The sequence below is a fragment of the Sapajus apella genome, unplaced genomic scaffold (genome assembly GCF_009761245.1).
Source record: "Sapajus apella isolate SASKATOON/1434 unplaced genomic scaffold, GSC_monkey_1.0 scaffold38, whole genome shotgun sequence".
In the NCBI taxonomy this organism is placed as follows: domain Eukaryota; kingdom Metazoa; phylum Chordata; class Mammalia; order Primates; family Cebidae; genus Sapajus; species Sapajus apella.
The window spans coordinates 5528516-5553430 of NW_022436978.1; the positions used below are offsets into that span (position 1 = coordinate 5528516).

At 41.5% G+C, this 24915-nt stretch overlaps 1 protein-coding gene across 1 annotated transcript in view; it reads left to right on the top strand.

The window, feature by feature from the left end:
* Window positions 1–6472: 6472 nt before the first annotated feature.
* The window catches only part of PAK2 (p21 (RAC1) activated kinase 2), an 84848-nt gene continuing 66405 nt past the window's right edge, over window positions 6473–24915 (top strand). Inside the window, exon 1 of the mRNA XM_032298143.1 lies at window positions 6473–6657. The gene's annotated coding sequence lies outside the window, so the exon portion shown is untranslated. The remainder of the gene's footprint in view (window positions 6658–24915) is intronic.

The window sequence follows — 24915 nt, forward strand, 5'->3', positions numbered from 1 at the left end:
TGATGAAACTAAGTACTTGATGAAACTGAGTACTAAGATTTAGTACAGTGTGTGTCAAGAAGAGAACTCAGATTGCCATATTAAAGTTGGACATGAACAATAATTGGAATCATCAGGTAATTTTTTAAAACAAAGGTTCTTAATTTACTGTATGCTTGGGAAAAAATTAGAAAATAAAGTAAGTGCCATAGGCTAATTAAAAAATAAAGCTTTAGAGCAAGCATGTTCCAGAAGAGAAGCCATCAAACCAGGGTATGTTGGCATTATTTGTTTTATATAGAGTATTGAGATGTGATAAACCTTTATACATGCTATTGCTGCTCAATTTCCTGAAACATTTTGGTGTTTTCATGGGACCATATCTTGTATAATTTGACATGTGTGACTTGACTAGTCATAACAGTTCTTTTTAAAGGTGTATTTGAGACTTAAATATTGGAAAAGGCAACCCAGTGCCATAAAGCAGAAATAGTGACCTTTAAAATGACTAAAATTTCAACCCAGTAGAGTTTCATGCCTATTTCATGCTATCTCATAAGAAAGAATTTCATGTTTTAGAAACCTTTCTTTCACTATGGGATTAATAATGTGACACTGAAACGGAATGTTAAAATTCACTAACATTGACAGGCAACATTTTGGCATATGGTTAGACAGGTAGGGGAACATGGTACTGTTTAACATCTTAAGAGTATGGGCCAGGCACGGTGGCTCATGCCTATAATCCCAGCACTTTGGGAGGCCGAGACGGGAGGAAGACAAGGTCAAGAGATCGAGACCATCCTGGCCAACACAGTGAAACCCCGTCTCTACTAAAATATAAAAAAAATTAGCTGGGCGTGGTGGCGGACGTCTGTAGTCCCAGCTACTCAGGAGGCTGAGGTGGGAGAATTGCTTGAACCCGGGAGGCAAAGGTTGCAGTGAGCTTCTGCACTCTAGCCTGGTGCCTGGCAACAGAGCAAAACTGTGTCTTAAAAAAAAAAAAAAAAGTATGTGAGGCATGTGTATATAGAATGTTTTTATTTTTGCTCATCACAACCAGGTTTCATCAGTATTTAAAATAAGATTGTGGCTTGGAATGTGGTTCAGCCATTTACTCATTTATACAAATATTCAGAAGTGTAATAAAAATGTGAATGAAAAAAGCTTTGATACGACTCTTCTTGCCTGGATGAATGGTTGCAGATGACATCACTTTTAGTATAACAGAACATTTCTGGTTTTGACCTCTTTATGTTATCGTCTTTGGATACTTAAACAATAAACATGCTTATTTTAAAATCAGTTTTAAAATTTGGTGTATGGTCTTTTTTAAGGGAAAGAGAATGGGTACCATTTTCTTGGTCATTATGCTCCAATATTTGTCCCACTTTTATGGTTTATTTTTCTTAAGTTATTGTTTTAGGTTCTTTTGCATGCAGAGAACAAAGAAACTGGTTACCTCAACTACGGGTGGTAGCAGGACAGCAGAATAGTGTGTGTGTATGTGTCTCTATCTCAGCTGCCTACCAAAACTGGGCACCGTGGCTCACACCTATAATCCCAGTACTTTGGGAGGCTGAGGCAGTTCCAGACCTGCCTGACCAACATGGAGAAACTCCATCTATTCTAAAAATACAAAATTAGCTGGGCACTGTGGCACATGCCTGTAATCCCAGCTATTCGGGAGGCTGAGGCAGTAGAATCACTTGAACCCGAGAGGTGGAGGTCGTGGTGAGCCAAGATCTTGCCATTGCACTCTGGCCTGGGCAACAAGAGTGAAACTCTGTCTCAAAAAAAAAAAATTTACCTAGATAATTTGGAGGATATTACATGCTTTGAGAATTGGAAAGATATATTGCAGCTTAATAATTCAGAATATATTGAGCTTAAGAATTGTTGGCTGGGCGCGGTGGCTCAAGCCTGTAATCCCAGCACTTTGGGAGGCCGAGGTGGGTGGATCACGAGGTCAAGGGATCGAGACTATCCTGGTCAACATGGTGAAACCCCGTCTCTATTAAAAATACAAAAAATTAGCTGGGCATGGTGGTGCGTGCCTGTAATCCCAGCTACTCAGGAGGGTGAGGCAGGAGAATTGCCTGAACCCAGGAGGCGGAGGTTGCGGTGAGCCGAGATCATGCCATTGCACTCCAGCCTGGGTAACATGAGTAAAACTCCGTCTCAAAAAAAAAAAAAAAAAGAATTGTTATAGCCAGATAGTCTATTCATTTAAAGCTACTTATAATTTATACATTTGATAATTAATACTGACTGATAATGATCTGGAGATAAATTGGGGTGAAGTGACCAACACCTACCTGTGTTGTCACCAAACCTACAAACTATGCTACTAGCAGGTAGTTGAATGTAAAGTTTGGTAGGCTGTGAGACATTGAAATAATATGAATTAAGTATGCTCTTCAGGATTGTCCTAATCAGTGATATAATGGTAGCTATTAGCTATCAGTGTGACTTCTTGCATCTTAGACCTTCCTTCTGAGATTACTTTCCTCCTGAAATGTACCTTTTAAGTAGTTCCTTTAGTATGTCTCTGTTGACAGCTTATGTTTCACGCTATTTATTTCCCTCTCACTCATCTGAGGGATAATTTACGTAGTTATACACTTTTTTTTTTTTTTTTTTTTTTTTTGAGATAGAGTCTCACTCTGTCACCCAGGCTGGAGTGCAGTAGCATGATCCCTGCTCACTGCGACCTCCACTTCCCAGGTTCACGTGAGTCTCCTGCCTCAGCCTCCCAAGTAGCTGGGACTGAAGGTGCACACTACTACACCTGCTAATTTTTATATTTTTAGCAAAGACAGGGTTTCACCATTGTTGGCCAAGCTGGTCTTGAACTCCTGACCTCAAGTGATACACCCCCCTCAGCCTCCCAAAGTGCTGGTATTACAGGCATGAGCCATCACGCCCAGCTGGTAGTTGTACACTTCTAAGCCTGGTTATTTTCTCTTGGTACTTTGAAAATATACCATTATTGACTGGCACCCATTTTGCTGTTAAGAAATCTGCTATGAATATAATAGTTGTTTCTTTGTGCAGAATGGCTTTCCTCTCTGGTTGCTTTATCTCTGGTACTCTGCAGTTTCATTTTGATGTGTTTGAGATTTCTTTTACTTATCCTGCTTGGTATTCAGTTTGCTTTCTGAATCTGAAAATTCTTGTCTTTAATCAATTCTGGAAATTTTTCAGCCATTATTTCATCATTATCTATCTCTCTCCGTTTTTCTCTTTTCTCTCCTGGAATTCTCATTAGGAGTATGGTAGACCTCAGCAATTTATCCCTATGTCTCTTAAGTTTGCTTGCTTTTTTCCTGTCTCTAGGCTTTTCTCAGTAATTTCTTTTCTTTTTTTTTTTTCTCCCAGATCCCTGTTTTTTATGTTCTCAGTAATTTGATCTCTCTTCTGGTTACTAATTTTCTCTTCAATTGTGTATAATCTGCAATTTAACCAAACATTGGCTTTGGTTTCAATTATTCTTTATTTCTAGAAATTCCACTTAATACATTTTCTCTTTTTGTTTGTTTTGAGACGAAGTTTTGCTCTTGTTGCCCAGGCTAGAGTGCAGTGGCATGATCTCAGCTCACTGCAGTCTCTATCTCCCAGGTTCAAGCAATTCTCCTGCCTCAGCCTCCCAAGTAGCTGGGACTACAGGCGCCCACTACCACGCCAGGCTAATTTTTGCATTTTTAGTAGATAGGGTTTCACCATATTGGCCAGGCTGGTCTTGAACTCCTGACCTCAGGTGATCTGTCCGCCTTGGCATCCCACAGTGCTGAGATGACAGACGTGAGCCACCGTGCACAGCCCACTTAATTCATTTTCAAAACTATTTGGTTGGTTTTTTTTTAAAAAAAAAAAAAAAACTACTTATTTCCTGCTTATATTTCCTAGCTCCTGTCTTACTTTCTTTAATCATTTAAATAAGTGTATTTTATATTCTGTAGCCATCAATTCCAGTAGCTAAAGTCTGTATGGGTTTCATTATGTTATTTGTAATTTCTGTTGACTCACTCATTGCTGCTTATTTCCTCAGGTGTATTGTATTTTGGGTGCTCATGTTTGTCTCTGGAAATCCTGTTTATCTGTGGAATCCTTTGAGACCTAGGTTGAGGGTACACCTGTGCAGTCAGGATTTGTATTTGCTTCTTCCAGGCCCCCCAACACTCTAGCCTGGGACCACTTTCTTGACAAATTTGAACTTTAAAACCTTGGTAAGGGAAAATTTGTGGTTTTTCATTTCTAAAGGGAAAATTTTCTTTTTCCCTCCACGGGCACTGCAGACCAAAGTAAATAAATGTTTTGTATGTCTCCCTGGGCTAGTATAGGGTTTTTTTCACCCCAGTGTGTTCTTGGAGGGTATAGCACTTTGAATTTCCAGTCCTATGCAGGATCACACTCCTGATTTCTTGTATAGGCCCAAGTCCTTGTGTTTAGTTTCCTGTGCAGCTGTTAAAACCCTAGAGATTTCTGAGATAAACAGGTACCCTCAACCATGGCTTCACTGCTCTGCTTACCACTCTGGTTTCCTGCTCCTTCTTCAGGTTGAGTGTGAAGTTTGGAAGACTATCAGAAGCATTCTCTTTTCATTCTTGCAAGTTATGCCTTTGAAATGATGTCTTACTTATCCAATGTTTCTGTGTGATTAATAACCAGAGAATTTTTCAGGTTATCTTGTACTGTGCCATGTTGTTCCTTGATTCCTTTCTCTCCTGTACCCTCTTTATCCATTGAGTTTTTTGCTCTACATTGATAGAGAAGCACAATCTCTCTTTATTACCACTGCCTTCCTAGTTTATTTCCCTTCTATGCTTGCATCTCTATACTCCATTCTCCACATTGCAGTCTAGTGATCTTAAAGTGTAAACCAGGTAACATCACTTCCCTGCTTAAAAGCCTTTTAATAGCTTTTTGTAATAAAGTGTAGACTTTTTAACCATGGCATTCAGGATCTGTGATGACCTGAATCTTGTCTGCTCTAGTGTTTTCTTAATAGTACTGCCTTCTTGTACTAGGCCCCAGCTACACAGGCCTTTTTTTTTTTTTTTTTTTTTGAGACAGAGTTTCGCTCTTGTTCCCCAGGCTGGAGTGCAATGGCGCGATCTCGGCTCACCGCAACCTCCGCCTCCTGGATTCAGGCAATTCTCCTGCCTCAGCCTCCTGCGTAGCTGGGATTACAGGCACATGCCACCATGCCCAGCTAATTTTTTTGTATTTTTAGTAGAGACGGGGTTTCACCATGTTGACCAGGATGGTCTCAATCTCTTGACCTCGTAATCCACCCGCCTCGGCCTCCCAAAGTGCTGGGATTATAGGCGTGAGCCACGGCGCGCGGTGGCCTTCTTAACCGACCGTAGCAAGCTCTTTTCTTTCTTCTCCTGCTTGTATTGCTTTTCTTTGGGTGCTTCTTATTGCTGTCTCTTTCTGTTATTAAGTGTCACTTCCTTCACAAGGCCTTCCAAAGTAATCTCCCCAAGTTTTTTCTTATACCAGGTGTGATTAATTGCTGTGTCTTCATATAAGCTCCACAAAGCTTGGTGAATCAATTTGCATTTCTTTTGTGTTTTTTTGTTTCGTTTTGTTTTGGAGATGGAGTCTGGCTCTGTCACCCACACTGGAGTGCAGTGGTCCAATCTTGGCTCACTGCAACCTCCTCTTCCCAGGTTCAAGCGATTCTCCTGCCTGAGCCTCCCCAGTAGCTAGGACTACAAGCACTCCCCACAACACCCGGCTAATTTTTGTATTTTTAGTGGAGATGGGGTTTCACCATCTTGGCCAGGTTGGTCTCGAACTCCTGACCTCAGGTGATCTGCCTGCCTCCGCTTCCCACAGTGCTGGGATTACAGGCGGGAACCACCACGCCTGGCCCACCCTTGCATTTCTGATGCTTAACAGTATCTAGTCCATATTGGACATTCAAATATTTGTAGAATAAGTGAAACATTGATGAACTCCTCAGTGGATAAAATAGGGAAGTATTAATTTGCAAGGAGGTGGGACTTAATTTAGCAGCAGAATTATAGTTAAGAGTTTGTAAGCAAAAAAGCAAAACGGGTAACATATGAATTCCCAGAAACAAATGTCGCGGAGGAAATGTGTATAACAGCAATCGTCTGTCAGCGTCTTCCGTCGGCAAAAACCTGCTTGGAGACAATGCTAAATTAAATGAGGGACTGGCTGCTCCTCTCAATACAAAGACTATCAAAGGAATAAAAAGCAACGTCGATCACCGAACTACGACTCCCAGCGGCCCCCGCGCGGGCCTGCCCGTGGGAGGCGGCGCTCGTCTCCACTCTGGGGAGCTCCGGCTTCAGGGCGGGAGGGGTTCTGGGCTCTGGCCCCGCCTCGCGTTGCTCCCTGCCGTCGCCCTCCCCCAGGGTTGTGGCCACGCGCATCGGCGGCGGTTGTTCCGCTTCCCCTCCGGCCCGGGCCGTCGCCATTGCCGAAGGCTCCCTCCCCTCCCCTCCCTGGTGGCCGCAGGGCTCCGCCGCCGCTGGGCCTAGCGGTAGTAGCGGCTGCTCCCGCGCGGCGTCTCTTCCCGCCCCGCTTCCCCTTCCCCCCCCTCCCCTCCCCGCGCCGCGCGCTGGCCCGGGGCGGCTCCGCAGCCCGCCGGGAGCTCCGACCGAGGCGCCTCGCTGGGGCGGGGACCTTGGCTCGCCTGGGGTAAGTGCACACAGGCCCGCCGGCGCGGGACGTGGGCCGGCTCTCTTCCTCCTTCCTTCTCCGCGGCCTGGCGGGCGGGAGCGGCCCGGGATGGGGAGCCGCCACCTGCGTGCTGGGAGCCGCGGCTCCCGGGGCGGTGGCTCATTGTCTGCTCCCCAGGGCTGTTTTCTTCTCTGGCTTTAGCCCGAAATGGGAAGCTTGCAGAGCTGCTGAGGTCTGACTCTTCCTGGACCCAGCCCTGCCCTGAACCGTGCAGCACCGCGGGCTCTGTCGACTCTCGGTCTTCCCTTGCGTTTCACCCTCTTCCTCTTCTCCGTTTTCTTAATGCTCGGGTTTTGTTCCTTGATTTTTCCTCTCTCACTGATTCTCAGCCCCTCCTTGCTAGCTCTCTGTTCACCCCAGTTTCAGTGCTGAGGAATATTTTCGCAAGTACCTTAACCGTTTTCTCAGCTCCAGTCTGTAACCTCTTTTCCACATTCCACATTTGTAAAAACGTAGAGCGTCCCGGGCGCTCGAGGGCCACTGCCTAAGAACAGAACTTTCAGAGTTTCTCGCTCCTATTTGATCTTCAGCCTGGGGGTGAAAATTCGCTTCTTTAGGTAACTTAGGTGAAGTTAAGATTGATTTTTCACCATGTTTGGCTTTCTTTGAAACACATGCACGCACAAACAAAAAACGTTGCCACAGATTTCTCTGTGGACTCAACCTTTTGACTAATTCTTTAAAGATAACCCATCCAAGAACGTGTGCCATTGTCAGTTGGTGTGAGGTTGTACCCATCCTTGTATCTTAATTTTAATAGTAATGCTCTTGTGAGCGTGATTTGTTTTCCCTTAATAAATAACGAACTCCTATTGATATCATTATCTCAGTTCTGCTTTACAGGTGATATATCATTTCTTTGTTTTCTTTTTAAATCTTTATGAAAAGACAGAATGGTTAGTCCCAAAATTAGACTACGAAAAGCTGTGTTTTGGATCAAGGTTGTGCACGTCACGTTTTTTCCCCTGCTGTGTTCGACTCTTCCGCTCTTATAAGTAGGCAGGATATTGAAATGTACAAGAATTTGCTCTGGGGGTTTTGTTTTTGTAAGGTTGTCCAAAAGAATAACACTCAATAAAGTTAGATTGGGATGAAGGCAGTGAATAGTAATTTTTAAAGCAGGTTAAAACCTGTCAGTTTTGCCAGAAGCTCTGTGGCTTTTGTAAAACACACTCATGCTCGTGTAGAAGAGCCTTTTTCATGTTCTGTTAGTGTGATTTCAGGCAACTTTTTCAGTCTGTCATCCTCAGCTTTTAAATCTTTTGAGCTACTAATTAGCCAAGCACACTGATTTACACTTACCTTATGGAAAGTGAACCTATAATGGATGTAGGTCTTAAACCAGCTTTCTGATTTGGTAACAGAGGTTGACCTAAATTCAGTGTATTTTGTGTTTTCACTAGCCCATTGTTACCTTTCCCTCCTGCAAGGCTCTGAAAAAAGCGGCTTCAATACTCAGCTTCAATACTGCCATCGTTTATTAAATACTGTAGTAGTATCAGTTGTTTTTAACTTAATGGATGTTTTATGGCCTGAGGGATTAAGGTGTAGAAATGTTGGAGTTTGAAACTTGGTCTGTAGATGTTAGCTTCTCTGCCAGTTTTTTCTAAAAGCAGATATTTTTATGAAGGAAGAGTCCCTGGGTATTTCACTTCCTTTAGGGCCTCAATTTATGTTTTCCTATGATTCAGAGACAGTTACTCTTCTGGACTTTGTGCTATTTAATACCAATCTTGCAAACCCAAATTCAAAATGTAAGATCCGAGTTCCAGTATACAAGTGATAGTGGCTCTGTGATCTTTATGATAGACAGGTTCCCAAGTAGATGCGGTTAACAGTCTCTATTTCTTTTTTTTTTTCTTTCTTTCTCTTTTTTTTTTTTTTTTTTTTTTTTGAGATGGAGTTTCGCTCTTGTTGCCCATGCTGGAGTGCGGTGGCATGATCTCGGTTTACTGCGACCTACGCCTCCCAGGTTCACGAGATTCTCCTGCCTCAGCCTCTGGGGTAGTTGGGATTACAGACATGCACCACCATTCCTGGCTAATTTTGTATTTTTAGTACAGATGCGGTTTCTTGATGTTGGCCAGGCTGGTCTCAAGCTGGAGTCTTGAGCTCCCGACCCGACCTCAGGTGATCTGCCCGCATCGGCCTCCCAAAGTGCTGGGTTTACAGGTGTGAGCCACCGCGTCTGACCAACAGTTTCTATTTCTTTTCAATTATACTTTTTAAGAGAGACAACTTAGAACTTGTTCAGGTAGCTAAAGATAGACTTTATTTTTTTTAGTAGTACCTGAGGTACAAAGGATAGACTTTGAATTATACTTTTCTAAGATGTAAGAACTTCTTCAAGTAGCCAAGGATAAAACAAGTAGGTATTGTTAGATTGTTCCTATCTTTTTTTTTTTTTTTTTTTGAGACGGAGTCTCGCACTGTCGCCTGGGCTGGAGTGCACTGGTGCGATCTCGGCTCACTGCAACCTCGGCCTCCCGGATTCAAGTGATTCTCCTGCCCCAGCCTCCCAAGTGACTGGGATTACAGGCATACACCACCATACCCGGCTAATTTTTGTGATTTTTACTAGAGACAGGGTTTCACTATGTTGACCAAGCTGGTCTTGAACTTCTGACCTTGTGATCCATCCTCCTTAGCCTCCCAGAGTGTTGGGATTACAGGCCTGAGCCACCGCACCGGGCTGGATTCTTCCTTTTATCTATCAAAATTGATTATTATTATATTTGAGTATAACATTTCTTTTGGCTTTCCGACTTGTGCACTTCTGATTAAACTTTGAAACTGGGTCATCTTGAAGACTTTAAGTCATAGGGTTTTGATGAGTTTGTTATCAAAAACCCTTTCCAGTTTTAAGAGTTAAGTTTCCAGACTAATCAGAGGGAGGGTGTCAGTTGCAAATAGCGTGTCTGAACTCTTCCTGGTATCCTTTTTGTGCCTTAACAGAGCAGAAGAGGGAAGGAAAAAATAATCCTCATTGCTCCAAGAAATAAAATACTGATTGTCTTCTTCTGTGATCAGAGTTGAGTTTTTCATCACTTCTTCACTTCCAGGATCACCTACCTGGCTAAGGGTAGTCAGTCTGAACATTCATTCAGGATTTCAGGGTTCTAGCCTACTATCTCTGAGTTACTTTAGTACTTACTCCATGTATCACAGGTGGTTAGGAGCTAGAGTCCTGGGTTTGAATTCTGACTGTTCTGCTTTACCCTGGGCAAGATACACATTTTTTCTTTCCTTTTTTTTTTTATTTTTATTTTGAGATGGAGTCTCATTTTGTCACCCAGGCTGGAGTGCAGTAGCACAGTCTCAGCTCATTGCAACCTCTGCCTCCTGGGTTCAAGGGATTCTGTTGCCTCAGCCTCCCAAGTAGCTGGGACTAGCTTTTTGTATTTTTAGTAGAGACAAGGTTTTGCCATGTTAGCTAGGGATGGTCTCCATCTCCTGACTTCATGACCACTCACCTCTGCCTCCCAAAGTGCTGGAATTACAGGTGTGAGCCACTGCACCTGGCCAAAATACGCATTTTTTCAAGACTTGCTTTTCTCATCTGCAAGATGGGGATAATAATAAACATAATATCAATTTCATAGGATATTTAGATCAAATGAGAGAATGCAGGTAAAGTATTCTGTAAGTATAGTTCTTAATAAATGTTAGTTAATAGTCTGTTCTTATATGCTGTAGAGTTGATACTCGTAAACTTAGATTTATAACTGCCTCCTCAGATGGGCCCATTGGCTCATGCCTTTAATACCAACACTTTGGGAGGCTGAGGCTGGTGGATCACTTGAGGTCAGTAGGGCGAGACCAGCCTGGGCAACATGGTGAAACCCTGTCTCTACTAAAAATACAAATATTAGCTGGCCCTGGTGGTGGGCACCTGTAATTTTAGCTACTCAGGAGACTGAGGCAGAATTGCTTGACCCCTGGAGGCAGAGGCTGTGGGGAGCTGAGATCACACCACTGCACTTCAATCTGGGTGACAGAGTGATACTCCATCTCAAAAAAAATAAAAGTAAAACTGCCTTCTAAACAGAATGTAGTTTCTGAGACCATAACTTTAAAAAAATTTTTTAGGAGAATAAAGTATAATTTTTCAGGAGAAAAAATATAAAATAGTTTCACCACTGAAATAAAACATAGGGTTTTTGAACACAAGTATATCAGATTTAAAAACATGCATATTTCTTGTAGAAAATTTGAAAAGTGGGCAGTAGCTGGTGATGTCTGTAGTCCCAGCTACTTGGGAGTCAGAGGAACTTTTGAGCCCAGGAATTTGAGGTCAGCCTGGGCCACATATGGGGACCCCATCTCTTAAATGAGTCAAAAATAAAAGTAGAAAAAAATATCAAATAAGAAATTTGGAAAGTAGTAAAAACTATTAAGACAAAAATCACCTTAGTCTCAGCTGGCAGGGGAACCATCGTAACAGATTAGAACAGTGGTTTTGTTCTTTATTTTTAATTTAAATTCTAAAAGCAGTACACATTTATCATAAAAGGTTCAAACAAGTCAATTAAATATTTAAAGAGTGAAAATTCCAGCACTTTGGGAGGCTGAGGCAGGAGGATCACCTGAGCCCAAGAGTTGGAGGTACAGTGAGTTATGATTACACCACTGCATTCCAGCCTGGGTGACAGAATAAGACCCTGTCTTACAAAATTTTTAAAAAGTGAAAATTACTCTCTCTTCACTTTTTAGTCCCATTTCTTAGAAGTACCTACCCACTGTTAATAATTTTACTTAATAAATTAGAAATAAGTACCTATTGTGTGTCGGATACTTTTGTTGTTCTTATTGTTGTTTTGAGATGGAGTCTCACCCTGTTGCCCAGACTGGAGTCCAATGGCATGATCTCGGCTCACTGAAACCCCCACCTCCCGGGTTCAAACAAGTCTCCTGCCTCAGCCTCCTGAGTAGCTGGGTTTACAGGTGTCCGCCACAATGCCCAGCTAATTATCTTCAGTAGAGACAGGGTTTCACCATGTTGGCCAGGCTGATCTCCAACTCCTGACCTCGTGATCAGTCCGCCTCGGCCTCCCAAAGTGTTGGGATTACAGGTGTGAACCATCTGACCTGGCCTGAATACTTTTTATGTTGATTTTAAAATAAAAAATCGGATCATTATGTATTGTTTTTTATCTCATTACGTATAGTGGCACCTCATCTTTTTAAGTCATAAAATAGTACATTGTATAGTAGTACTTTAATTATTTGTGGTCATTTATGTTTCTAATTTTAAGCAACTAAAACTAGAGCCATAATGAACTTCCTTATATGTATGTCTGTGTGCACATGCATATGTATACCAGTATTTTCATAACGATTTGTAAGTGTGTTTAAATTTCTTTTTACTCTTTTTTTGAATTGCCTTCCAAAAAGACTTTTCCAATCTATATTTCCTTATTGAATTATAGAAGCTCTTCACATGTAATAGATATTAACCTGTGGCCTTCTGTTTAAGAACTTCCTCATTCCACCTTTACAAAAAACATTCTTATGTGTTTTCTTCTGGTACTTTTAATAATTATTGTGTTTCAATTTTTTTTTTTTTGAGACGGAGTTTTGCTCTTGTTACCCAGGCTGGAGTACAATGATGCAATCTCAGCTCACTGCAACTTCCACCTCCCGAGTTCAAGGGATTCTCATGGCTCAGCCTCCACAGTAGCTGGGATTACAGATAGGCACCACCATGCCCGCCTAATTTTTTGTGTTTTTAGTAGAGATCGAGGTTCACTAATTTGGCTAGGCTGGTCTTGAACTCCTGACCTCAGGTGATCCACCTTGCCTCGGCCTCCCAAAGTGGTGGGATTACAGGCGTGAGCCACTGCATGCGGCCTGGCTACTCTAAGTGCCTATTAAAACTAATGGAAATAGTCTGGGAGGAGTGGCTCACACCTGAAATCCCAGCACTTTGGGAGGCCGAAATGGTTAGATCACCTGATATCAGGAGTTAGAGACAGCCTAACCAACATGTAAAAGTCTGTTTATTTTGTTTTCCAGGTTCATTGTTTTATATGAGAATAATATTCAACCTGTTTTTTTTCAGCCTGTTTTCTGTAGTTACAATATTTAACCCTGTTTAAGGTCTTTATTACATTGGCCTGAAATTCCAAGACTTGATTCAACAAGAGAGGTGTCATTGTCTTGAAATGACTCTAGTATTAATATTTTTGTATTTAGGGATGATGGCAGCTATTGGTTTTAAAGAAGGATTCTTTTTGTTTTTAGACTGAGTCTTGCTCTGTCACCCAGGCTAGAGTGCAGTGACACAGTCTCGGCTCAATGCAGCCTTCGCCTCCTGGGTTCAAGTGATTCTCCTACTTCAGCCTCCTGAGTAGCTGGGACTACAGGCACACGCCACCACGCTTGGCTTATTTTTATGTTTTTAGTAGAGACGGGGTTTCACCATGCTGGCCAAGCTGGTCTCCAACTCCTGACCTCATGATCTGCCTGCCTCAGCCTCCCAAAGTGTTGGGATTATAGGCATGAGCCACCGTGTCCAGCTGAGAAAGATTTTATTATTTTATTCTGTTTTTGCTTTACAAAAAATAGGAATGGCTTCTGAATTTTATCAAATGTTATTGTAACATTTATTTAGGTGATTATATGGTTTTCCTCTTTTAACTGTTGCTGAGGGTATGTAATAGTGAATTTGTTATTAACCAAAGGTATCACAAGGCATATATCATGGATAACCAAAATCCCTCTCATATTAGTCACGTATACAGAATTTATTGAAAGGCTAGAGGAGGATCTCATATAAATTTAGTTTAGTAAGAATAGACAGCCCTTATGGTAACTTCTGTTGTTAACTTCTATAACCTATTCAGGAATACTTATTCATGAGTCACTTTTGATAATTTGTATTTCCTACATCATTTCTTTTAGATTTTCAAATTTGTTACTATATAGGTGTGTATAATATTTTGTCATTAAGATCTGTGGTATTCATTTCCATCTATTAGTGATTTCATTATTTTTCTGAATTTGCCAAATGTTTGTCTACTTACTGGTTTTTGTTTTGTTTTGTTTTTTGAGACAGGCCTGCTCAGTCGCCCAGGCTGGAGTGCAGTGGCGCAATCTCGGCTCACCGCAGCCTCCTACCTCCCAGGCTCAAGCCGTTCTCCTGCCTCACCAGTAGCTGGGATTACAGGCGCCCTCCGCAACGCCCAGCTAATTTTTATTTTTTTGTACAGATGCAGTTTTACCATGTTGGCCAGGCTAGTCAGGAACTCCTGACCTCAACTGGTCCGCGTGCCTTGGCCTCCCAAAGTGCTGGGATTACAGGTGTGAGCAGCCGCTCCTGGCCTTACTTAGTGGTTTATTTTTTTTTTTACTAACCAGCTTTGTGATTTATTTACTTTTTTTTTTTTCCTTGAATCCCCGATTTCTACTTTTCCCTTTATTTTGCTCTCCTGCTTTTTTTGTTAATACTTTTTCTAACTTAATGAATTCTAAGTTCCTTTTATTGTCTTTTAATAATAAAAATGTTTAATGTTTTTAATTTGCTTCTGAATGCAGTGTTGGCTGCACATTCTAATTTACCTGAATGATGTTCTTCTGTTTAATATTTTCCAAATAGTTGGTGGTTCTAGTTTTGATTTCCTCTTTGACTCAGGAAGTGTTTAAGATAATTCCATGCACTCTTTGTTTTCTTTCATTGTTGTCAGCTTCGATAGTCTTTTAAACTACCTTTTAAACTCATTGAGGGTTTCTTTGTGACTTAAAACATAAACCGTTTTGGAAAATGCTCTGTGAAAACTTAAAAAGAACTTTTTCTGTTAGTAATATACAGAGTTTTATATGTACCTATTGATTAAATTTAATGACTGGGGGCTGAGTGCAGTGTCCCATGCCTGTAATCCCAGCACCTTGGGAGGCCAAGGTGGGTGGATCATGAGGTCAGGGGTTCGAGACCAACCTGACCAACCTGATGAAACCCTGTCTCTACTAAAATACAAAAATTAGCTGGGTGTGGTGGTGGGCGCCTGTAATCCCAGCTACTCAGGAGGCTGAGTCAAGAGAATTGCTTGAACCCAGGGAGCAGAGGTTGCTGTGAGCGGAGATTGCGCCACTTCACTCCAGCCTGGGCGATCTTTCATGATCACCTCTGCCTACCCCCACTCTGCATCTGACTTCCTGCCCCTCTGTGTGTTTATTTTCCTTTATAGCACTTCCATCTGAAGTTTCTTTCTCATTTACCTAGATTTTATTCTGTTTTACAGAGCTTTGAATAAATAGGTATGGAATAAGTATGTGTTGGTTGAGTGTCACTCTCTTATTTCTAATGATTTTTTAAATGTTTATTCATTTTAATTAATAGACTTTGCAGGATTTTAGGTTCACAGCAAAATCGAGCCTAAGATACAGAGTTCCCATATTCCCCATGCTCCTCACACCCCTCTCCTCCAAGCCTCCCCATCATCAATATCCTGCATCATTGTGGTATATTTGATAGTCAGTGAACCAATATTCACACATTATTACTACCCAAAGCCCATAGTTTACATTAGGGTTCGCTCCTATGGTACTGTACGTTCAGTGGGTTTTGACAAATGTACAGCAACATGTATCCGCCATTGTAGTATCATACAGAATTGTTTCTCCACCTTAAAACTCTATGCTCCACCTGTTCCTCTCCACTTTATTGCAACTCCTGGCAACCACTGATCCTTTTACTATCTCCATCGCAATGCCTTTTCCAGAATATCACATAGGTGGAATTACATAGTATGTAGCCATTTTCTCTTGGCTTCCTTCATTTAGCAGTATGCATCTGAGGTTGTTCCATGTCTTTCATGGCTTGATAGGTCATTTCATTTTAGCACTGAATAATATTCCATTGTTTGGATGTATGTTCACCTATTGAAGGACCAGGTTTGGTGATTATGAATAAAGCGGCTATAAACATTGATGTTTGGAGTTTCTTATTGTGGTATAAAATACACATAACAGAATTTACCATCTTAACCAGTTTTAAGTATACAGTTCAGTGGTACTAAATACATTTATCATGTGCAACTATCACCACCATCTATCTCTGAAACTCTTTCCATCCTGCAAAACTAAAATTCTGTACCCTTTCAGAAAGTGGAAGGAAATTCTGCTTTCTGTCTGCATGATTTTAACCACTCTTAAGTACCTCATATAAGTGGAATCATAGAGTATTTGTGTTTTCTGATTTATTTCACTTATCCTCGAGGTTCATCTGTGTTGTAGCATGTCAGAATTTTTTTAGGATGAATAATATTCCCGTATATGTATTTGCCTCATTTTGCTTGTCCATTTATTCATCAGTAGACACTTGGGTTGCTTCCATATTTTAGCTATGGAGGATGATGCTACTATGAACATGGATGTACAAATACTCTTTGAGACCTTTTTTTCAGTTCTTTTGGGTACATATCCAGAATGGAGCTTCTGGGTCATATGATAATTCTGTGTTTAATTTTTTAAATTCTTTGTTTAATTTTTTGAGGAACAACCATATTGCTTTGCACAGTGGCTGCATCACTTTACATTTCCACCAGCAGTGTACAACAGTTCCAATTTCTCTGCCTCCTTTTTGACACAACTGTTGTTTTGTTTGTTTTGTTTTGTTTTGTTTTGTTTTGAGATGGAGTCTTGCTCTGTAGCCCAGGCTGGAGTGCAGTGGCACAATCTTGGCTCACTGAAACCTCCACCTCCCAGGTCCCAGTTCAAGCAATTTTCCTACCTCAGCTTCTCAGGCAGCTGGGATTAGAGGCGCACGCCACCATGCCTGGCTAATTTTTGTATTTTTAGTAGATACGGGGTTTCACCATGTTGGCTAGGCCAGTCTTGAACTCCTGACCTCAGGTGATCCACCTGCCCCGGCCTCCCAAAGTGCTGGGATTACAGGTATGAGCCACCGCACCCAGCCACAAATGAATTTCATATTTAGACTTGGGTCTCATCCCCAAGATATCTCATTATGCAAATATTCCTGTGTTGGAAATCTGAAACAATTCTAGTTCCAAGCATTTTGCATTTTGGATAAGGTATACTCAATCTATAGTACTTAATTCCTTTTTAAGGGTGAGTAATATTCCATTCTACGTATTATACCACCTTTTGTTTATCTGCTCACCTATCAATGTTTTCTGTTTTTTGCTTTGTAAATTGTATTTGGTTTGCTTTTATCTCAGATATTTGGAATGTATACATCCTGTTTTTAAAGTGTACTAGCTTAAGTGAATTCGAGTCTAAATCTGAATTGAAAAACATTTTTCTGATGTCAGCCTGAAAAAGAAAATTGTTTTAACTCTTCCTATATCTGAAAATTAAAAGATTTTTTTTCTCTTAATCCTTTCTCATTTTATCCTCCTTTCACTTCTATGGTGAGCCTGGAACGCAGAATATTGTTAATATATTTTTTCTATATTTCATGTTTCTAATCCCATCATCTTTCAGTAATTTTGTTTTATTTATTTATTTGAGACAGAGTCTCACTTTGTTGCCCAGGCCTGAGTGCAGTGGTACAATCTTGGCTCACTGCAACCTCCTCTTCCCAGGTTCAAGCAATTTTCCTGCCTCAGCCTCTCTAGTAGCTGGGATTATAGGCGTGTACCACTATGCCTAGCTAATTTTTGTATTTTTAATAGAGACAAGGTTTTGTCATGTTGGCTGGGCTGATCTCAAACTCCTGGCCTCAAGTAATCCACCTGCCTTGGCCTCCCAAAGTGCTGGAATTACAAGTATGAGCTACTATGTCTGACGAATTTATTTTTGAGGCAAGGTCTTGCTCTGTTGTCCCAGGCTCACCATGGAGGTGAAAAGAGGTTAAAGTGAGAATGGGTTAAGAGAAAAAAAAAATCTTGTAATCTTCAGATATAGGGAGGTTGCTCAGGTTGGAGTGCAGTGGTGCAGCCTCAGCTCATTGCAGCCTCAGGCAGTCCTCCCATCTTAGCCACCTGAGTAGTGAGACTACAGGCACATGCCACCACACCCGCCTAATTTTTAAATTTTTTGTAGACATGAGGTTTCACTGTGTTGCCAAGGCTGGTCCAGACTCCTGGGCTCAAGTGATGCTCCTGTCTCAGCCTCCCAAACTGCTGGGATTATAGGTGACAGCCGTCACACCTGGCCTAATTATTACTTTTATCTCGGCAATTACATTTAGTATTAACACAAGTTATTTAAACCTTATTTATGTGAATTCATTGCTCATTGCCAGTTTTCTCAGTTTTACATTTAAATTCATTAATCATATACATCATCTAGTGTACATTTTCAGCTAATATTTTCAGTAGGAGTACCTGGAAGCCACATTTAATGATTTAGATTGCCAATTTCCCTCAGAAATCCTGTTGATGTTGTTCTGTCACCTTGAGTTAATCATTTTGTTTCAGATCTTCAGTCTTCCCCACCCCATTTCTGCTGTGTCTGGATGGTGGTAGGAATTTTCCTGTTTCTTTCTTTTAAATAATTTGACAGATTCTGTCTTGTACATGCTCACTAATGTTGCCTGAAACATTAGCTCCTTAATGATCTTTGTGCTTGGTGCTTTTTTTAAATTTCCAATAATACTTTTGGTTATTACTTTTGTTTCAGTTCTGTTTCCTTCCTTGGAAACATGTAATTATTAGGTTGGCTTACCATTTCTGTCCTCTTTGGAGCTGCTCAAGAGGAGGAGCTGCTCCTCTTCTTGCCCTTTTTTATCACTCATGTGATTTTTCTTTTTCACTTCCAATGTTGGCTTTATTTCTGCTATTGCAATCTTAATTTTTTTGCATCCTTTTAAAATTTATCTTACTTTTCTTAAATTATCTCATCTCATCTTGGTCTCTTTCCTCCGTATATGCCTGTTTTGTGTAGCTTGCCAAATAGGGACTGGAAGTTAGTTCTGTCCTGAGGTAATTTACCATCTAAGTTAGGTTTTGCCTCTGTGAGAAGGGTAATCTTCCTTGTGGTTTTCTTTAGTTGTTAGGATCAGTGCTGGATTTCTTACTGCTTACTCATCATTGAACAGTAACTGTTAATGTCCTATCTGATGTACATTTGTCAGAAGTGTATGTGGGTTTTCCTTGCCTCTGCAGTGGACTGGAGTTCTGATGAAACCGCTTCTCAGATGTATTGTTGAGGGATGAATACACAGGTCCTAGTGTAATTTCCAGTGATTAACAGACATTCCTCTTCATATGGTAGTTCTGGGCTAGGGTAGGAGGATCTTATCCTACCCTGTTTCTATCTGTGTAAGTCTCTGAACTGATACAGTTTGAGAGGGGTCCTGATTTCTAGCATGTGCTGCTGTTAAGGCTTTTCTGATTCTAATCTTACACCCGCAACATAACACTCTCCTTGTGACTTCACTAAGCCTCCCAGGAAGCAGTGTGTCTGTCCATTCAGGTTTTCCTGCCCTTACACAGCTCCACTGGAACCTTACCTACACACAGACGCAGATACACACTTCCTTGTTTGTTTTCTGGAATTTGCGCCTGGTAGTCTCCCTGAATGTATGTTGAGAGATCAGAGAAGATAAGGAAGCGTGGCTGCTGCAAAAACTGCCTCTGCATAGCAAGGGTTGGCTGACCAATTCTTGATCCTGCCTTGATTCTTCAAAGCAGACGGAGTCTCCAAATAAAGGGATGGCTAGTGGAGAGACACAGGGTATCGTCATATCTTCTTTTAGGCAAATGGTTGAGCTTTGTTTTATGAGGCAGAGCAGGACTGGGTTGTGAGGCTTTTTTCAGTTACGGTTGACCTTAAAGCTAGTAGAAATTCTTCAGAGATCTCATATAATTTGTATTGGTGGAGATTTGGGACAGACTACATTGGTGATTTCTGATTTGATACCATTATTTACTAGAGTAAGCCTGTTCCAATTTTTTGAAATTTAGGTAACCACTTAAGTAGTAACATTAGTCTTGACTTTCATCTTTCAGTAAAAGATTCTACCTCAGATTGATAGATTTTCACTTTGATAGTAGGAGAATGGTATCTTGTTCCATTTTGCATCTGTTTGGTAAATCTAGTGAGGCTGAAAATTTTTCATGTCTATTGCCCCTCCCTCCCATTTTTCCATTTTGAATTGACATTAGTGTTCGTGGCCAAAATTAGGGAAAACTAGGCTTCAGAATGTTTACCTATTTCTTCTGACTTTTTTTTTTTTTTTTTTGAGATGGAGTTTTGCTCTTATTGCCCAGGCTGGAGTGCAATGGTGTGATCTTGGCTGACCACAAGTGATTCTCCCAGGTTCAAGTGACTCTCCTGCCTCAGGCTCCTGAGTACCTGGGATTACAGGCATGTACCACCATGCCCAGCTGATTTTGTGTTTTTAGTAGAGATGGGATTTCTCCATGTTGATCAGGCTGGTCTTGAACTCCTGAACTTATGAGATCCACCCGCCTTGGCCTCCCAAAGTGCTGGGATTATTTTTGCATTTTTAGTAGAGATGGGGTTTCACCATGTTGATCAGGCTGGTCTCGAACTCCTGACCTTGTGATCCGCCCGCCTTGGCCTCCCAGAGTGCTGGGATTACAGGCGTGAGCCATCGTGCCCAGCCACTTCTTCCAACTTTTTTAGTAATCTTTCTTGTTGCTCACCTGTTCTCTCCCTGTTCCTACTGTAAGGCAGTTTTGAAGCATTTTCTGAGCCTCACCACTTGACTTCCTTCATGCTTTGTGGTTGTTGTTTCACTTTTTTTTTTTTTTTTTTTTTTTTTGGTTTGGAGATGGAGTTTCGCTCTTGTTACCCAGGCTGGAGTGCAATGGCATGATCTCAGCTCACCACAACCTCCGCCTCCTGGGTTCAGGCAATTCTCCTGCCTCAGCCTCCCGAGTAGCTGGGATTACAGGCATGCGCCACTATGCCCAGCTAATGTTTTGTATGTTTAGTAGAGACGGGGTTTCACCATGTTGACCAGGATGGTCTCAATCTCTTGACCTCATGATCCACCCGCCTCGGCCTCCCAAAGTGCTGGGATTACAGGCGTGAGCCACCGTGCCCGGCCCCGTTGTTTCACTTTTTAGTGTGGTGATTGGGTGAAAGCCAAGGAGAAGAAGAAAAAGAGAAAGAAGGATCACATTTGAATTACAAAATGCCTTTACACTCCCTGTGGCCTCTGTTTACAGATACCATCCTCTCTTTCTTTGCCTGACAGATTCCTTCTCATCCTTCAAAACCCAATTCTGGGTTTTTTGCCTAATTACTCTCATCTAAATAGGAGCTCTGGGTCCTCCTTTCCAGTGCATTTCATTGGGCCCTGCCAGCTCCTTAACTATTTCAGAGTAGTCGTTATTTGTGAGCTCCAAACTGAGACTCTTTTAGGCACTTAATAAATACTTGAATGAGTGAATAAATTAGAAGAGACTTACGAAGAGTTTCTGTTATTTTTTCCAACTATGTTATTTCCCTGCCTAGTAACTTCTAGTGTGAAAATACCAAAAACAGGTATCTCTGAGCAGTGGACTTAGGGCTATTTTTTTTTTTTCTTATAGACTTTATTCTGGTTTGAGGTTTCTGTGATGATCATATACTACCTTTATTATAAGAATAGGAAACACTATTAAAACCAAACCCCTCAAATTTCCAGGTGCTCCCTATTGCCCAGCACCTGCGCCGTTCTGGCCCCACTCGGCTTAGTAGTATTTCCCAGTGCTTCCTGCCTGTGCCCTCGGATCTCCTTGCTGTCTCATGCGCTGCATCATATATACTGTTCCTTTGGCCTGGAGTCCCATCTTCTGGTTAGGAAGATTATCTGTTGTAAATACCAAGAACACTTGCATTAGAGATTGAATAGTGAGAGTTTAGGTTAATGACCTGGAGTCTCATCTTGAACATTCAGTGGTTAAGGGATGAAGTTTTTGGGTCAGTTTTATCAGCTGTGATGATCAAGATAAATGGAGCATTTGTCTTAGCTTTCTAGAATAGTGGCCTTAAAGGGGACAGAGTAGTGAGCGTATCTTCAAACTTGCCTGGGTCTCCACTAGCCTAAAAAAGGAAAAATCCTTTAATTCTGACGCTGTCACAGATGAAATCCTTTCATTCACTGATTTATTCATTCAAGAAATAATGACTCATCACCTACTCTGGGCTAGACACAGTATCCAGTGTGATAGTGATGTAATGGTCAACAAGATACTCACTGCTTGTGGATTTCATACATAGTTAGAGAAGACAAATGTTAACAAAGGAAGTCCAGTGTGGTGAATGTTAAAAGGAAATAAACCAACACTTGTGGCAATGAAAAGGTGTCAGAAGTTTCCTGAGAAAATGATTTTTAAGGTAGTACTTGAAGTAGGTATTTGCCAGGTGGGGGTGGTGATCAGAAAATAGAGTCATCAGTTTATTCTGGTTTGTCCACGGCGTTCCTGGTTTTAGCACTCAAAGTCCTGTGTCCAGGGAGGTCATGTGTGAAGGCTTAAGATGGCAGTTAAAGAAGCTGTAAGAAGAAAAAACTTAAAAGCCTGAAGAGAGAAAGAGTAAAATGAGATGAGTCTAGAAAGTGAGACAGGAGGCTGATGATGCGTACACTGTTGGGCTTTGCCTTAAGAACCGTGAGGTTTTAAGTAGGAGAATGAATTAATAGTATTTTAATTTTTATTCTTATTTTGAGACAGAGTCTTGCTGTATTGTCCAGACTGGAGTGCAGTGGCACAATCTCGGCCTCCAGGGTTTGGGTGATTCTCATGCCTCAGCCTCTCGAGTAGCTGGGACAACAGGCGCTCGCAACCATGCCTAGCTAAGTTTTATATTTTTTAGTAGGACACAGTTTCACCATGTTGGCTAGGCTAGTCTTGAACTCCTGACCTCAAGTGATCTGCCTGCCTCAGCGCCCCAAAGTGCTGGGATTACAGGCGTGAACCACCACACCTGGCCAAGAATGTTAATTTCTTAAAAATGGAAAAACCACATGTTATTATTCTCATATTTTTCTGTCACTGGGTAGAAATTTTACTAGCAGAGTAATAATGCCTGTCATCAACCTTTTTTTCAGACATAAAGAGTAAGCATAGAAGGTAGGAGGCATGACAGTGAGGTCATTGAAGTGATCTTTTCCGAAACACAGCAGATACTATAAATGATTTCTGTCACCATTGATGTAGTCTCATTGACAGACTGCCTGATTATTCCAGTGATGCTTCCACTCTTCAAATTATTTCTAGAACTCTTCTTTTTGCATTGCTGGAGGAGCCTCTGGCATATTCTTTAGAGCATCTTCTTCACCAGAGGCAAACTTCATCATTGCCGCTGCCTCTGTTTCAGGTCAATTTTTCTTGCTCTTTGCATCAATGTTTGGCCCAATGTGGTTTCTTTCTTTTTCTTAAAAATTCCTTAAATTAAAAAAAAAAGATATTCATCTACATATAAAATTTATATACAGTAAAATTCACCCTTTAAGGTGTACAGTTAAGTGGATTTTTTTTAAAGTATACTCACGAAGTTATACAGCCATCCCCACTATCTAATTAGAGAATATTTGCATCACCTCCGAGAGAAGTACTGCACTCAATAACTGTCATTCCTTATTTCATTTCCCCCAAAATAACCACTAATCTATTTTTGTCTCATGAGTGGAATAATATGTGACTGGTTTATTTAACGCAAAGTTTTCAAGGTCCGTCCATGTTGTGGCATGTTAGTACTTCATTCCTTTTTACTGTTAACAGTTTCTATTTCTTTTTCTTTCTTTTCTTTTTTATTTTTTTTTGAGATGGAGTTTTCACTCTTCTTGCCCAGGCTGGAGTGCAATGGCGAAATCTTGGCTCACCACAACCCCACCCCCTGGGTTCAAGTGATTCTCCTGCCTCAGTCCTGAGTAGCTGGGATTACAGGCGCCCGCCACCATGCCCAGCTAATTTTTGTATTTTTAGTAGAGACAGGGTTTTACCATATTGGCCAGGCTGGTCTCGAACTCCTGACCTTAGACAATCCACCTGCCTTGGCCTCCCAAAGTGCTGGGATTACAGGCATGAGCCACCAGGCCCGGCCTCTGAGCATAATTTTTTACTTCATTGTTCATATTTGTGCAGTAATAAGTAGGCATCATTCGTGTGCAGCCACATTATGGCTCTGTAGCCATGACTAGTCTGTGAGTTTGAGCAGTTTGAATGCGTAAGGATATAAAGATGCATTTTTATTTTTTTTTGTTTTGTTTTGTTTTTGAAACAGAGTCTCACTCTGTCACCCAGGCTGGAGTGCAGTGGTGCAATCTTGGCTCACTGCAACCTTCACCTCCTGGGTTCAGGGAATCCTTCTGTCTCAGCCTCCCAAGTAGCTGGGACTACAGGTGCGTGCCATCACACGCAGCTAATTTTTTTGTGTTTGAGACAGGTTTCACCATCTTGGCCAGGCTGGTCTCAAACTCCTGACCTCATGATCCGCCTGCCTTAGCCTCCCAAAGTGCCGCGATTACAGGTGTGAGCCACCGTGCCTGGCCAGGATGCATTCTTAAGCTATACAAATTATTTATGCTTTGCTGGTTAAGATTCTGAAACAAAGTGTGTCATTAGAAAGTGTTTTACTTGTTTATAGTGGCCTTAAACTAATGAAGGTTATATAGGGTATTTATGAGTCTTGAAGTGTGAATTTAACGTTTGTTGGTGTCTGTGTTAAAAGCATTATGTTAGGTAGTGTCAGATAGATGCAGAGATGTATGGAAAGTGTTACTTGCCAGCCAGTTTATAATCTTGTAGAAAGAGAGAAGAAAAGTTAGAAGCCAGGTGACTGACTTTCAAGGAAGTGTGCAAGTACCGTATGGATGGATGGGACTGTATCATTCTGGGTCCAATCAGGAGAGAGAAGACATACAGTAATTTGAACCTGAGAACACGTAATTGACTGCTTATAACTGGGTAATTGAGTAATGAGGGATTAGCCAGTAAGAAGCAAATACCGCTCTAAAGAATGTTGGAATAGCAAAAGTTAAGAAGCAGCTACTACCCCTATGGCTGAGATAGAGCCCCCTGGGGAAGAGCTCTTTCTTTCCCTAGAGCTGAGATCCAGACCTTATTGGAGAGAACGTGGTTGTAAATCATTGAATGGCAAAGAAGTTTCTGCCATTTAATCGTCCTTTGTTGGCCAAAGTTGTTGGACATCTGCCCTTTAGGGTGCCAAGGAGAATTGTTAACTCTGATAGAAAACTGCCCGAAAAGGGTACGTGGGGTGGCTCCTTGTTCCAGTAGACTCAGTGCTTCTGGCCACCTTCCCCTATTGGAGTCTGATGCTGGCAGAGTCACCTGC